The sequence below is a fragment of the Pteropus medius genome, unplaced genomic scaffold, assembly GCF_902729225.1.
Source record: "Pteropus medius unplaced genomic scaffold, Ma_sr-lr_union100, whole genome shotgun sequence".
Taxonomy (NCBI): domain Eukaryota; kingdom Metazoa; phylum Chordata; class Mammalia; order Chiroptera; family Pteropodidae; genus Pteropus; species Pteropus medius.
Genome location: NW_024350319.1, coordinates 1,469,913 through 1,487,358, shown reverse-complemented (window position 1 = coordinate 1,487,358; position 17,446 = coordinate 1,469,913). Strand labels below are relative to the sequence as shown.

Sequence of the window (17,446 nt, the reverse complement as noted above, 5' to 3'; positions counted from 1 at the left end):
ATCAAATGTACCAACACTCACATGATAGGAGTATCAGATGGAGAAGAGAGAGACCAAGGGATTAAGAACCTATTTGAAGAAATAATGATGGGAAAGTTCCCTAACCTGGAGAAAGAAGTAGACATGCAAGTCCAAGAAGCACAGAGTCCCAAACAAAAGGACTCAAACAGGCTCACACCAAGACACATCATAATTAAAATGCCAAAGCTTAAAGACAAAGAGAGAATCCTAAAAGTAGCAAGAGAAAGACAGCTAGTTACTTACAAGAAAGCTCCCATAAGAATGTCAGCTGATTTCTTAGCAGAAACTTTGCAGCCAGAGGAGATTGGCACAGAATATTCAAAGTGATGTAAAGGAAGACTATAAGCAAGACTACTCTACCCAGAAAGGCTATCAATTAAAATTGAAGGTGAAAAAAGAGCTTCCTGAAAGGAAAAAGCTAAATTATTCATCACCAACAAGCCAGTATTATAAGAAATGTTAAAGGGACTTCTTTAAGAAGAAGGGAAAGAAGCATAAACATGAATAATGAAATGGCAATAACTAGCTACCTATCAATAATCACTTTAAATGTAAATGGATTAAATGCTCAATCAAAAGACATAGCTGAATGGATAAGAAAACAAGACACATACACATGCTATCTACCAGAGACCCACTTCAGATCAAAAGACACACACAAACTGAAAGTAAAGGGATGGAAAAAGATATTTCATGCAAATGGAAATGGAAAAAAAGTTGGGGTAGCAATATCAGACAAAATAGACTTTAAAACAAAGGCTATGATAAGAGACAAAAAAAAAAAAAACATTTCATAATGATAAAGGAATCAATCCAACAAGAGGACATAACCCTAGTAAACATATATGCACAAAACATAGGAGCACCTACATATATAAAGCAAATACTGACTGACATAAAGGGAGAAATAGACAGTAATACAGTCATTGACACCAATGGACATCTTCCAGACAGAAAATCAACAAGGAAACAGCAGCCTTAAATGACACACCAGACCAGATGGATTTAATTGATATTTTTAGAATGTTTCACCCGAAAGCAGCAGAATATACATTCTTTTTGAGTGTACATGGAACATTTTCCAAGAGTAATCACAAGAAGATAAAAATCACATCAAGCATCTGCTCCAACTACAATGGTTTGAAACTCGAAATCTACTACAAGAAAAAAAATGGAAAATACACAAACGCATGGAGGGTGAATAACATGCTACTAAACAATGAAGGGGTTAACAATGAGATAAAGAAAAAAATCAAAAGATACCTTGAGACAAATGAAAATGAAAATACAACGACCCAAAATCTATGAGACAGAGTGCAAGCAGCTCTAAGAGACAAATTCATAGCAATACAAGCCTACCTCAAGCAACAAGAAAAATCTTAAATAAATAATCTAGCCTTATACGTAAAGAAACTAGAAAAAGAACAGCAAAGCCCAAAGTGAATAGGAGGAAAATATTAATGAAGATCAGAGCAGAAATGAACGAAATAGAATCTAAGAAAACAATACAAAAGTTCAATGAAACTAAGAGCTGGTTCTTTGAAAAGATAAATAAAATTGATCAACCTTTGACTGGATTCATCAAGAAAAAAAGAAAGTGGATCCAAATAAATAAAATCATAAATGAAAGAAGAGAAGTGACAACTGACACCGTAGAAATACAAAGGATTATAAGAATATACTATGAACAATTATATGCCAACAAACTGGACAATTTGGAAGAAATGGATAAATTTCGAGAAACATACAATTTTCCAAGACTGAATCAAGAAGAAACAGAAAATCTGAACAGACCAGTTACTACAAACAAAATCAAATTAGTAATCAGAAACTCCCAATAAACAAAAGTCTAGGACTGAATGGCTTCATAGGTGAATTTTACCACAGTCAAAGAAGAACTAACATCTATCCTTCTCAAACTATTCCAAAAAATTCAAGAGGAGGGAAGGCTCCCAAGCTCGTTTTATGAGGCGACTATTACCCTGTTTCCAGAACCAAAGACATTACAAGAAAAGAAAAGTATAGGCTGATATCCCTGATTAACATACATGCAAAAATCTTCAAAAAAATGCTAGCAAAACGAATTCAGCAATACATTGAAAAGATCAAGTGAGATTTATTCCTGAGATACAAGGTTGATTCAATATCTGTGAATCAATTACTGTGATACACCACGTAAACAAAATGAAAGATAAAAATCAGATGATCATATCAATAGATGCAGAAAAAGTGATTGACAAAATCCAGCACCCAGTTATGATAAAAACCCTCAACAAAGTGGGAATAGAGGGAACATACTTCAACATGATAAAGGCCATATATGACAAACCTACGACTAACATCACACTCAATGGGGAAAAGCTAAAACCATTTTCTTTAAGATCAGGAAGAAGACAAGAATTTTCACTTTCGCCACTTTTATCAACATAATATTGGAAGTCTTAGCCACAGCAATCAGACAAGTAAAAGAAATAAAAGGCATCCAAACTGGAAAGAAGTAAAACTGTCATTATTTGCAGATGACATGATACTACATATAAAAAACCCTAAAGACTCTGCCAAAAAAAAAAAATTGGAACTGATAATGAATTCAATAACAGGATACAAAATTAATACCCATAAATTGGTTGCATTTTTATACAACAATCAGAAACTATTAGAAAGAGAAATTAAGAAAGCAATCCTATTTATAATTGCATCAAAAAAAGATACCTAGGAATAAATTTAACCAAGGAGGTAAGAGACCTGCACTCAGAAAATTATAAGACATTGAAGAAAGGAACCGAAGAAAATACAAATAAATGGAAGTATATATCATGCTCACAGATAGGAAGAATATCATTAAAATGTCCAAACTACCCAAAGCAATCTATGGATTCAATGCGATCCCTATCAAAATTTTAGCGGCATTTTTCACAGAACTAGAACAAATAATCCTAAAAGTTATATGAAGCCACAAAAGACCCTGAATAGCTACAGCAATCTTGAGAAAGAAGAACAAAGTTGGAAGTATCATACTACCTGATATCAAACTATACTACAAGGCTATAATAATCAAAACAGCAGGTACTGGAATAAAAACAGACACATAGATCAATGAAACAGAATAGAAAGCCCAGAAATAAACTCACACCTATATGGTCATTTAATCTGACAAAAGACACAAGAATATACAATGAGGTAATGACAGTCTATTCAATAAGTGGTGTGTTGAGTCTATGGCCATGTCACCCTGAACGTGCCCAATCTCGTCTGATCTCGGAAGCTAAGCAGTGTCGGGCCTGGTTAGTACTTAGATGGGAGACTACCTTGGAATACCAGGTGATGCAGGCATTAAAAAAAAATAATAATAAGTGATGTGTTGAGAAAACTGGACAGATAGATGCAAAAAAAAAATGAAACTGGACCAGTTTCTTATACCATATACAAGAATAAACTCAAAATGGATTAAACAGTTAAATGTAAGACCCAAAACCATAAAACTCTTAGAAGAAAACACAGGCAGTAAACTCTGACTGCTTTCAGTAATATTTTCTTCTGATATATGTCTTTGGGCAGAGGAAACAAAAGAAAAAATAAACAAAGGGTATTATATCAAACTAAAAAGGTTTTGCACAGCAAAGAAAACTATCAACAAAACAAAAAGACAACCTACAGAATGGGAGAACATATTCACTAATAATATATTTGATAAAGGGCTGATATCCAAAATTTATAAAGAACTCATACAACTCAACATCAAAAAAACAAATAATCCAATTAAAAAATGGGCAGAGGGTCTGTTTTCCAAAGAGGATATACAGATGGCCAAGAAATATATGAAAAGATGCTCAACATCAGTAATTATCGAAAAAATGCAAGTTAAAACCATAATGAGATATTTCCTCACACCTGTCAGAATGGCTTTCATCAATAAATCAACAAACAACAAGTGTTGGCGAAGATTTGGAGAAAAGAGAACCCTTCTGCACTGTTGGTGGGATTGCAAATTGGCACAGCCAGTATGGATAACAGTTTGGAGGTTCCTCAAAAACTAGAAATAGAACTACCTATGACCCAGCAATTCCACTTCTGGGTATTTATTTGAAGAAATCCAAAACACTAATTCAAAAAGATATGTGCACTCCTATTTTCACTGCAGTGCTATTCACAATAGCTAAGATTTGGAAGCAGCCTAGGTGCCCATCAATAGATGATGACGGGCTAAAGGAAAAGTAGTCCATATATACAACAAAATATTACTCAGCTACAAAAAAATGAAATCTTATTGTTGCATCAACATGGATTGGCCTAGAGAGTATTATGCTAAGTGAATAAGTCAAAGACAAATACCATATGATCTCACCTATATGTATAATCAACAGAACAAAATAAATGAACAACAAAAAAAATAGAAACAGACTCACAGATACAGAGAACAAGCTGGTGATTGCCAGATGAATGAGGGGTTGGGGAACTGGGTGAAAAAGGTGAAGGGACTAAGGAGTACAAATTGGTAATTATGTAACAGTCACAGGGATATGAAGTACAGCATAGGGAATATAGTCAATAATAATATAATAACTAACTATAGATCGTGCCAGGGGGGTACTAGACTAATCAGGGGGATCATTTTGTACATTATATAAATGTCTAACCACTATGCTGTATACCTGAAACTAATATAAATAATATTAAATGTCAACTGTAATTAAAAAATAAAAATAAATCAATTTTTTAAAAGAAACTGAATATTTTTGAGGATTTCAAGACTCTCTCCTACTATAATCTTAACCTCAGAGTAAGTAGCATAGGTTAATTTTGCCTGGTTTTGGCTGCCTACAAATGAAATCATTCTATATGTACCCGTTTGGATCTGGTCTCATTTACTCTACATTATGTTTGTGAGATTCATTCAGATTTTTGCATGTGATTATAGATCATTCAATCTTCTTGATGTCACATAAAAATTCCACAATTTACATATCCATTGTACTGTTGATGAGTATTTAGATTCTTTCCAGGTTCGAGCTCTTATAAATAGTGCTGCTAAGAATTTCATGAAATTTTTAAGCAATATTTTTCACATAATAATTTCTTTCAACTCAGAGTCACAAATCCTTGAAGGTGGCAAAGTTCTAGCTAATGATACATTTATATAACCAAAGTCCGCCAACATTTTGGGAATTACCTTTCTATCTTATAGTTACAAAACAAATTTAGCTTGAGTCTGTGAGGAAGAAACTTTCCTTTACCCTTCAACATTCTTTCAGTTAGTCTAATAATTAAATCTACATGAGATAGCTTAATAGAGAAAATAACCAAACTTAATTACATATGTACATATGGGAACCCCTCATGCATGAAAGAGTCAGACATTTGCATAGCTGAGAGATTCAGAGACAGAAAGGAAAAAAATGAGGTATATATGACATTCTGAGCTAATGATGGCATAAGGTGCCTTGGGCTTCAGAAGGGAGGAAAGGTCAATCACAGGATGATAAGTAGAGCAGATATTCAGTAACTGATGTTTGTCTTGCTCTCTAGATAGGTTATAAAAAGTCATCTTTGATAATAATTCTTATTATGGGCAAGGCCCCAAATTTAAACTTTTTAAGGGAGAGGTAAACGTTTCTTGTGAGTCTGCAGGGTCTCCATTGCCTTCGGCTCAAAATAACTCACACACCAAAGTGGCACATCTTTGGGAAGCCTGTGCTGAACTTCTTCAAGTCTCAACCCACATATAGCAGCATCCTCTCCCACAAATATTTCTGAGGAATTTGGGATGCCTTATATTTCCTCCACTCACCTTTTTGTCCATTGTACTCTGAATTATCTTTATCCTGTGACTCACACCACAGCTCTCCTCCTTTCCCTTAGCCTACATTAATTTCAACGTGCAATCTCCTTTTCTTCATCTCCCCTCCCCCTCCCTCCCATCTCCCTGGATATACCAGAACTCCAAGTCATAAACACTGGATTAAAGGCATGAATGATAATCTGGACAAGGGAGGAAGAGGAAGTGGGGAAGCTGGGAGGATTTCACCCCTACTCAGCAAACAACTGAAATGTTATTAGATATCCCTGTTTTCGAGTCCTTGGGCTGTCATCCTCAAAGGAATGTTTCATTGGCACTGTTTAGCCTCAGGCCTCAGCCCTTCCAGGCAGGATTTCTCTCTCTCCTTGCCCTGGACTCCTCTTCCTCTGATGTATCCCTCTACCCCAACCACACACACCCCTTCCTCATTCTGAAGCAAAGCCAAAATTCTCTTGCTTTATTATGCAAAACATTTTAAACCCCTTCCCCTGTCCTGGGGCCCAGCTCTTACTGTTCAAATGGCTCCTCTGAGTTTAAATAAACAAAAAAAACCATTCTCCTCAGAAGAATTGTGCTGCCAACCATTAAATTAGCAACTCCCCCCTTGCTTGTTAAATAAATTAAATAAATGTAGTCCAAGGGCTAATCCTCAGAAATCACTTTCCTTTTATTGTTAGTTTAAATTTAACCAAGTATGAGCCCTGACAGTAAGGATGCCTAAATTACATTAAAGTCATTTCTCAGAATTGCCACAAGGAGGTGGTAACACCCAAGCATCTGCATGTTTCTGGACTATCTCCTTCCCTCACCTACCTCGCTATTTCACCCCTTCTGCTAAAACAAATGTTAACATCCTCAGTCTTCACGCCTCAGGGACAGACAAACCAAGTGGAACTGCTGGGGATGTGGCACACCAAATACAACACTATTAGGACATAGTTTGGGTTATTTTGGTTTTACACAGCTTCTTTGCCAACTTCATTGAAAACATGTTTTCATGAGAACTCATCTTATTCCACCTACTGCCAGCTAAATTTATCTCCACAGAGTTTAACAACATGGAATGATTAATTAGGGACCAAGCCATTTCCTGAGTACTTTGGACATAACTGATTCTGTGTCTGTGATTCACCCTCAGTCTGTCCCTGAACAAAATGCATTTGTTTATGTTTTCTGTGCTTTGTTGGTCTCTTTTTTCCTTCTTTCAAAGACAAACAGTTAATTTGGAAAAGCAAAGCGGTTTTTCCCTCTTTTTAATTACAACACAATTAAATGAATCCCATTAAAAGCTAAGTCATATCACTACTCCTGCTCAAATCCCTCTAATGCCTTTGTATCGCTAAAAGTCAAAGTCATTACAATAAGGCCCATAGTATCTGTCTAGCTCCTGTACACACTACCTCCCTCCACTTTCCCTGAGTGCTCCTTGTCAGCCATCAGGCATGTTTCAGCTTAGGATCTTCCCACCTGCTCACTCCTCTTCTTGGAACCTCTACTCCCCACTGCCACCCCCATAACTTCATGAGTCATTCTTCACTTCCTTCAAACGTCATCTTCTAAGTAAGCCTCTCCTAGCCACTGTATCTTAAGTGGAAACCACTATCACTTGCCCACACCCGCACCCACACTCACATACATTATCTCTATCCCTTCGTTTTTTGTTTTGTTTTGTTTTGTCTTGCCTTACCATTTCCACTAATGTACCATACATTTTACTTATTTATGTAGCTTATTCTTTGCTTCTCTACAAAAAAATAAGCTGTATTAGGGCAGGGTTTTTTGTCTATTTCATTCACTGCTGTATCACCAGGTTCTAGAATATCTGGCACATAGTAAGTGCTCAACAAAACTTTATTGAAAAAATGAATAAACAAAAAAAATCAGAATTGCACCCTAAAAGTAAGTCCCGTCATCATGCTTGTTCCTTCTCATTATTCAAATCTCTGCTCAATAATCATCTCTATCTATCCTATTTAGGTAGCCTTTTCTGTAAGTCATTCCCTATGCCTTTATCCTGATTTATTTCCTCATGGCATTCTCCACGGTCAAATTTTATTACTCACTTTCTTTTTTACTTTAAAAAATTATTTGTCTTGCCCATTTGAAGGTAAGCTCCCTAAGAACAAAGAATGTGTCCTGTTCATTGCCATGTCTCTTCAGCTTAGAATGGTTTTTTAATAAAAAATCAATTGATCTGTTTCTGAATCCTTAATGCTATTCCATTGATCTATATGAATGTCCTTTCTCTAATATCACATTGTCTGAACTAATGTACAATCTTATAGTAAGTCTAGAAATCAGGTAGTATATTAATTTCTTCCAAAAATCTTTCTGGGATTTTGATTGGGATTGTACTGAATCTATAGATCAGTTTGGGGAGAACTGACTTCTTAACAATATTTAATTCAGTTCAGGGATGTATATCTGAATATCCCATAAGCAATGATGACCATGCCTTATTCCCTGGCAGCACTCTGAGAAGGTGGCAAAACCAGAAAGGGAAAGAAGCCTTACGGTTTAAAGCCTCATCAGATACCTTTGTACCAATGGTGGCCTCAAAGGTGCAGAAACCAGTGGTCCTAAAGAGATCATGTAATCGGAGGCCATGAGTATCTCAGCAGTGACTCATGATGGGCAAGGATCAATGATAAGGGAGGCAAAAAACTCACTCATTGGTTTAAGGTCTGAGTTCTCTCAGACCTTAGGTCTCAACTCCAAGAAAAGTGGAGTTGAATTTCCCATCAGTCCAATGAGGTAGGAGGCACAGAGTAGAAGTTGATATAAGAAAAATAAGTAAATTAGATCATTGGTCTTGGTTCTCCAAAGAACCAATAGGATATAGATGAGATTAGAGATAAGGATAGAGATAGAAATTAAGATAGAGATATGAAAAGAGATTTATTGTAAGGATTTGGCTCATGTGAATATTGAAGCTGAGAAGTTCCAAAACTTGGCAGTTAGCAAACTGGAAATGCAGAAGAGCCAAAAGTCGGAGAACCAGGAGGGCTGATGGTGTAAGTTCCAGTCCAAGAGAAATTATGAAGGCAGGAGAAGTCCAATATCCCAGCTTAGGGGGAAAGAGAGAGGAGAGAGAGAGAATTTTCCCTTACCCACCCCTTTCTGTTCTATTCAGTCCACTGACAAACTGCATGAGGGCACCCACGCTGGGGAGGACAAACTACTTTACTCAGTCTATTGATGTGAATGTTAATCATATACAGAACCACCCTGACAGACACACCCAGAATAATGTTTAACCAAATATACTGGTATCCCATGGCCAGTAAGTCAGGTTGACACATCACATGAGATCGTTGTTGAACTGAATTTCTGGACTATGATTCATTCTTGTGACACTAGAATCACTTTTCTGACTGTTCAGAAAGACATACATTCACAGGCTAATCTTAATAGAAAAGTAGAGAGGGGGAAAAAAAGAAATTGTAAAAGAAGCTTTTCACAATTTATCAAGAATGAACCCAAACATTCCATTTTTAAAAGTGCTGAATGAAGGTAAAGGAACATGCATTTTAAAATATTAAGATAGCACAACAAAGCACATAAATATTCTGGTCCACCTGTGAGTTAATGTTAATTCAGTTATCAGCTCACTCTTTATTTTCATGTTGGTTAGAGGTGTGTCACACCCAAGCAAGCTGCAAAGGAAGAACTTGAGAATTTCTCATTGTGTTGAAAGAGGCAAATTTGAAAATCAGTTAAAGACATCTTTAATAAGACACCACAGAGTCCTAAATTGCCAGGGACTAAAAAGCAGAGATAAAAATATAGATCACAATCTAATCTCTTTAAACAAAATAAACCTATTCTTCACCAAAGTTATTTAATCTTTCTATACTAACCCTTCCCTAAGTAACTCATATCAATTTAATTGCCATTTCCTATTCAGTTCCTACTATGTGCTAGCTGTATTTGACCTGATTAAAATATTTCTCTCTCCAAAAAAAGAAATCCAAACCAAAGTCAATTTCATCTGACAAAACATGTAAAATGAAACACTTCTATTGCTAATGCTGCCCAGAAATACATGAGATTCAACAGTTCTCTAAAAGCTTTTGAGCACCTGGATAATCACTTGAGTCCTTTCAAAAACAATGGATTTTATAATCTGACTGATTTGGTTTAGAATAAAAGCCTATGAGAACTGACTGTTGTGAGCAGTTTCTAATCTGCATGAGAATAATTTCAGAGAACTATTTAGAAAAAGAGAAAACAAAAATTTCCTGACATTGCCTGAATTAGTCAAGTTAACAGTCGCCAAAATTTAGGTACCAGTGGCTACTGCCTCACTCATCCATAACAGCCACTTTACTTACTCTCCAACTCAACCCTCTCATCAGCGACCATAACCTGGCCAGAGTCCCAACTAGCATATGCAGACCAAAAAAAAAAGGCCACATACTAAACCCGACAGGCTCAGGGAAGGCCAGCCCCACAAACTCAGAGACCAAAAGTAACCACAAAGGATGATCTGAACATAAAAATCCCTAACTAAAAGCAGGTCATGGCCACTAGTCACATCCTGGGCCTGTAGCTTTCTTGAGGAAGGTCAGTCTTTACCTTAGGTAAGCCTGTCTATTGTCTCTTTGCATGCAAGATAACCTACCCTTGGAATGTCAGAGTAATCTATATTTTCCAGACCCCTCAGGGCACAGCCTACCACACCAGAGCAAGAGACCACAGAAGCCCTCATGGTTACCTTGTCTCCCACACACCAACTCTATGTGTTGTAAATATTAGTTATTAACTCTCCTGTACCCACCAATGTAAAAGAAATGTGTGTCCCGTTTTACTTTTTATCCAATTCCAGAGATTTCCTTGCTTTGCTTTCTCCTGTCCCCTTAATCTACCACCAATGAACCCTCCTTACGTTTCCTCCTTTGATTCTAATGTATAAAATAAGCTGCAAAACTGCCATTCTCTGGAGCATTTTCTTAATCCACTGAGATTTTGCTTCCTGGCAATTGTCGTCAGTTTGGCTCAAATAAACTCATTAAAATTCTCTACAGGTTTGGACGATTCTTACATCGACACACATAACTTCACTTCCTAGATTGAGCTGTTTCACTTACACTTTTTTATTTCTCAAACTATAAAATGCCAAAGCTAGTTGGCATATTTTTTAATGAAAAAACAAAGGAAAAATCAGTGCAGACTATTCTACCAAACTTAAAAACATATGAAGGCATACATTTTAAAAAATGTGGTACCAGTTCAGGAATCTATAAATTTTTTTAAAATCCCAAAATAAACTAGGTGGACATAAATTTTTACTACGTGTTAAAGGTAGTCTTTGAAATTATACAAATTATTTAACTAATTTACTAACTTGTTAAGATGCCAGGCTAAAGATATCAGGAAAAGTACTCTTGCCTGATATCACATACCAAGGTAAATTCTCGATGAATTAAAGATAAATGTATTTTTAATGAACCTATAAATGCTCTAGGAGAATGCATTTTTCCTCTCTTGGAAGAGGGAAGATCTTTCTAAGAATATATGCAAATTCAGATTGGGGAGGCAGGATTAACATATTGGGCTGCAGAAAACTTAGAAAATTCTGTAGGTAGAAATATTACATAAAGTTAAAAATCACAGGACTACCTTGAGCTAGTCTATTTTCTGATAAAAAAATAGATATTTACAAAATACAAGAAACAAAGCTTAGGATATTAGTATGTGAAAAACTTTCAAATCAATAAAAAAGACAAATGCCCTAAAAGAAATGCAGACAATTCACGAGGGAAAAAAAAAGTATGACAAAAAATTCAGTATTATCAGTTTTTAAATATATGTTCAATTTAAAATAACAATGAGGGGTTTTTTTTCTGAATTAGCAATTATTTTCAATATGAAAACACATATTTTGGTAGGGAAAGAGCATTCTCAAGAACTACTGAGCAAGAAAATGATTTGGCAACATGAAAAATGTGTATACTCTTCAATCTATCTTTGCTCTTCCAGAAAAGCATGTTAAAGAATTAAGGATGTTCACAAATATTGCCACTTCCCTCAGTAATCCACACAGCTGTCTCACTTCTTTTGGAACTCAAATGGCGTCTTTACATGGCCACCCTATGTAAAGTCGCAAGGCCTAATATACTATTTATCCCCCTTCCCTACTATATTTCCCCCCATGCCACCTATCATATTGTGTATTTTCTTTTACTTCATTTGTCAATTATAGTTAACATAAATTATTTTATCTCGTTTTTATTTTTCTTCTCTCCCTGAAATATAAGTTCTATACGGCAAGTGATTTTGTCTGTTCTGATCACTGTAATGGCCAGGGACAATCTTAGATTTTGTTGGGCCTGACACACAATTCTGGAGTCTTCCTTTAAAAAAAGTGTTTTAAAATAAATTTAAAATTTTCAAATTTAAAAAATCTGAGAAATAAGATATTACAAAATCTAGAAAAATGACAATGCAGGTAAATTAAAACCTTCTCACAATCTGAATTATTTTGATATTGGCTGGATTCCTGAAAATATTGTCCCACAAAGCCTAGAATAATGGATATACTTTTGACCTTCAGACAGAGTTCCTTCTTTAATTCATTATGTTTTGCAGATTTATTGATATATAAACCAACATACCATAAAATTCACATTTAAAGCGTACAATAGTTTTTATACAGTCCCAGAGTTCCACAGACATCACCACAATCAATTTAGAACAATTTCATCACTCATAAGTTTGTACCACACTTATCAGGTGATTAGGCATTTCGATTGTTTCTACTTTTCTTTTTGTTGTTTGAATTTTTTTGTGGGTTTTTTGAGATGAAGTTCACATACTACACAATTCACCCTTTTAAGTGTACAGTCCAATCAATGCCTTTTTATATATTTAAAGAGCTGTGCAACCATCACCACTAATTCCAGAAACCCTGTACCCATTAGCGGTCATTCCTTACTTCCTTTTCCCTCAACCCCTAGAAACCACATACATACACTCTTTCTATGGATTTGTTTATTCTAGACATTTCAGATAAATGATATTATACAATATATGGGGTTTTTTTTTCACTTAATACAATATTTTCAAAGTTCATCCTATTGTAACATCCTATTGTAACATGTATTAGTACTTCATCTCTTTCATTCATCAGTTGATGGACTCTGAATTGTTTCTACTTTTTGGCCATTATGAATAATGCTGCTATGAACATTCATTTACAAGTTTTTATGTGATATATGTTTTCATTTTTCTTGGGTATATGCCTAGGAATGAAATTTGTGGGTCAATGTGGTAACTCAGTGTTCAGCATTTTTGAAGAACTACCATTTTACATCCCCGCCAGCAATTTATGAGGGTCCAAATGATCCCATATCCTTGGCAACATTTGTTATTGTCTGTCTTTTCTATTCTAGTCACCCCCAAGAGCATAAGGAATGTTATCAATTTAATAAAACATTTCAGCTACTCTCTAGAATAGTCTTCATTGAGAAGACACCTCAGAGATAAAGATTTCTTGAGACAGTAAGAAAAATGTGTGGGTTCACAAGTGAAGGAAAAGAAACAACTACGATAAGTAGGACCAGCTGAAAACTCAACCTGAGGAAGGTATATGACAGGGTTACCCCGTTACAAGAAATTATGATCTTCTATAAACTGCTGGAATGCTTTTTCCACTTTGCTTTGGAGCACTACCATTTTCTGAGAAAGTCATCGGGTTCCGAGTCATGTCCTTGGAAAAATGCAGCTGCAGCACCATGTGGTAATTGCACGATGTAGGTACTAGTGAGTTTCAGATGTGGGGAAGATGAGCCCAAGTCATTCATTCTTTCTGGGAAGAAGTTTGATCAGATTGCTTTCTTCTTCTCACCACATGATATCAGCTCTACTAAGAAAACTGATTTGTAGGAGTAGAAAGGTGGGTGATTTTGGAATATGAGGAACCTCAGGAGGTGGGGCAGGCAAGGAGAGCCCCTGAGTCAGGAGAGGAAGCCAGCAAATCTCACAGGAGTGTACCTGGACCCCAAGACCATTAGGGGATGGAAATGGCTGCAAAAACTGAAGTAAGAAAGACCATGTTCTTTGGGAAAGAGGTGGAAATTTACTCTCCCTCCTCCACTGTTCACCCTACCCTGTTTCCAAGACCCAAATCTCAGGCAGGCACCTTGACTACTATAGGTCGGCAACATTCGGGTTTACTGCTCCTCAAAGGCTTGGCCTGGGAACTTAATCACCAATGCATAATATTGTTTCTGTGAGAAAAGTGTTTCAAAGTCTACCTGTAAGCCAGTTGTTTGGAAAGTGATAGAAAATTCTTTCATAGGATTACTTACTTGTAGGCAATTCTTTATGTGTAATCTCAGTTTCAGAATGTAGTCAATGTGCTTTGAATCTCCAAAATATAGTTTACGGTGTATAGAAAAAAAATTAAACTTTTATAAGAAAAAAAAAATGCCAACATTTGTCACCAAGATGAAACTTTTATATTGTACATTCATATATATAGCAATACTCCCTACTGACATGTATCATTTAAATGAAATGTAGTCACTTCCAAACAATTGTCTGTTTTCAGATACATAGCAAATCCAATAATCTACTATTTCAACAAACCATTCCATTATTAGGGAATAGACACCAATATTCTATATGCAAGTACTTTATATCAATCATTTTGGAAATACGATCAAGAGGCAATGTTTTAAGACTACACATTAAGGCTACTTTGGTTATTTGAAATGTATATAAGCAACAAAGATATTTTTGCAAAAGATAATATAAATTAAACACTATTTCCATCTTAAGAAAAGAAAAACTATTACAAGCCATCTAGACTTTCAACATAGAATCTTAAAACTTATTGCTAGTGTTCCATTGCAGGACAGAATATTGCTCGAAACTGCCCATTTCAGAAACTGCCCATATCTTTTAAGTAAGGCTATATCAGAATAAAGACTTCTAAAATTAAACTTTTCTTTTATGTTAAAAGTGAAATTTATTATAATACAATAATTGCAAATGTTATTTAAAATTCTGGTTAAAATTATAAAGTGTATAATTTTTCTAATATAAATATTGGAAAAAACAACTTTAATAATTCTATATGTACACAGAACATTGAAAACAAAAAATCATGCACAAGGTCAAAATATTACTTTGCATATTGTCCTTTTAAGGATCACTTTTATCTTCTTCTGGTCCCAGCATCATTCCAGGGGGTGTGCTAATTATTAAGATTACAAACTTCAAGGGTTCTGTGTTTTGAATGTATGTCAGTTCACACATTAACAATGCTGTAAAATCACTGCTTATACTCTGATTAAGTGGTTCTATTTCCCATATCTCGCTTTCTTAATAGGTCTTGGACATAAAGTTAAGCTAGAAAAACTGTGATTACAGGATCCAGCATGACACGTACTCCTAATGATTCATTTAAAAGTGGCATAAAGTTCTATAGGTATGTGTATGTGTATAAAGTCCTACAGGAAAGACAGTAAGTACATCAACACGTAAGTGAAATGAAGCAGCTCCCCGTCTGCTTGCTTACTTGGTTCCATGTCTCTATAGAAAGGAGACACCAGAGTCAGGAAGAAGGGCAAATCAGAACTGCTGGGACTGTGTGTACTGGTGGAGCGGGGAAAGGTGGGGCAGCATAGGGAAGGAGCAGATGGAAGTAACAGATTATAAAGGAAAATTAAACAAAATTACCTATTCTTCCCCATCCTGCTACAGCAGGGACTGTTTCCAGCCTGGCCTTCCTCTCCTGCATCCCAGTGGGGCTCTGGGGTTATTCTGTTCACCCAGCACTGTGAAAGCGGTCATTGCCCTTCAGACAGTGTGGAGGCATAGCTGCTCTCTACTGAGACGACCTATACATTACAGGTTTGGACATTTCACAAATAACAAAGAGAGTCTGAACTAGGCCTCGACATGAGGGCAGGTGAAACGAGTTTTACAAATGAGCAACTAACACTCAGAGAGGTTAAATGGTTCAGCCAAGGGGAGGAAAAGGAACCTATATGTAATGCTTATTCTTTTATGACAGAGCTTCTCATGTGATTCACTTGGGATCTCATCAAAGTGGGTCTGAGGTGGGGTCTCAGATTCTGCATTTATAAGCTCCTAGGAGATGATGATGTTCTTGGTCTATGAGACCACACTTTGAGAAGCAAGGGTCTACCGCACAAAGAGGGAGTCACCTCTGTGTCTCTTGGACACAAGTGTATCTTGTGAGTCCTGAGCATAACTAAGACCTGCTCCTACCCAGGCATATCCCCAGGCAAAAGGTGTAGATGCACTGCATACATGAACAGCCATAGTTTCAGAGAGCACCATGACTATATGAACAGCCAAAAAAACATAATTCAACTTGAGTAAATGGAGTGTTCTATTTGTTAGGAATAAAATTAATCTCTTTCTCATATAGTCCTCCTTTAAGTGAACATGATATAAAGGTATAAAAAAAACCCAGCATATTGAACTTCATAGTAAAAGGCCACATGTGCACACACATACATATAGTATGAATTTTAAGAAATTAAATGCATTTCATCAGAAAATGCTACCACTGTTCCCAGCTAAAATCATCTCCTCTTCCAAATACAAGGAAAAAACCTTGAATTGTAAGGAAAATGACTGCATTGCCTGCCAGCACAAGGCCACAGGCTCCCCATTTGATCTGAAACACAAGCAAAAAGGATTAAATCCTTACTTTCTTCATATTGTACTCTTTGCAAATCTGATATTTTCTGCATTAGAAATATCCAATGAAAATTACATAAAACTGCTAAAAGGCTTAATGTAACAGGTGGGAGATAGTGAACTAACTATTCAGTAATTAGTCTAATTACTTCGTGATGCTTGTTAATTAAGTCTAGAATCATCCTTAACATTTTTCGCATTAGACATATCTTTCTTCTGTTTTCAGTAGACTATGATTGCCTTAAGTAAAATACAAACGGCAGATTATAAAGGGTCCAGTTATGACATTGGGTACTGAAAATTTTGTACACATTGCCTTCTTTCACGAAAATAGTAATTGGAGAGGTATGGATTGGTTTGTTTCTTTCTGAACAAAAAAAAAAAAAAAAAAAAAAAAAGACTTTAAAAAATAATCTGCATGCAAATGAAAACTGCTTTCCAGCGTGGCAGACGATTCTTTCTACAGAGGCACGATTGGGGATGAGGGTACCCTCTAGTGGGCATTTTTTGTTTTAATTTAACCAATAGAAAAATATCAAAAAAAGTTGTCATAAAATGTGATGCAGTATTAAAAGGTAAAAATAGAAATCTTTAGAGCAGAACTTTAGAGGTACTTAGTCTGAAGCATAAGAAGAATAAGGTCATGACAATCTTGCATTTGAAAACCATCAATGCTTTTTCGTTATCTAGACTGAGTTCATCCTGGCCCGGCATTCAGGATCCTTCTCAATAGGCTTCATGAACCTTTCTAACCTCAATCGCATCCACTTCTTTTTTGCTCCATCATATGGGACTGCTGCTCTTTATTCCACACATTGCACTTCCACACTTGGGTTCCATTCCATTTAATAGCCTTCTCTACTTTAATCAAAACCCTATTTATCAAAAGTGACATCAAATGCCAGTTGGAATTTCTCTTGGTGTTTCAAAGGCAGTCTGATCATGTTT

General features: G+C 35.9%; 1 pseudogene; it reads left to right on the top strand.

The window, feature by feature from the left end:
* The first annotated feature begins 3,235 nt into the window (after positions 1 to 3,235).
* LOC120583468 (uncharacterized) lies at positions 3,236 to 3,354 on the top strand (annotated as a pseudogene).
* Positions 3,355 to 17,446: the final 14,092 nt, after the last annotated feature.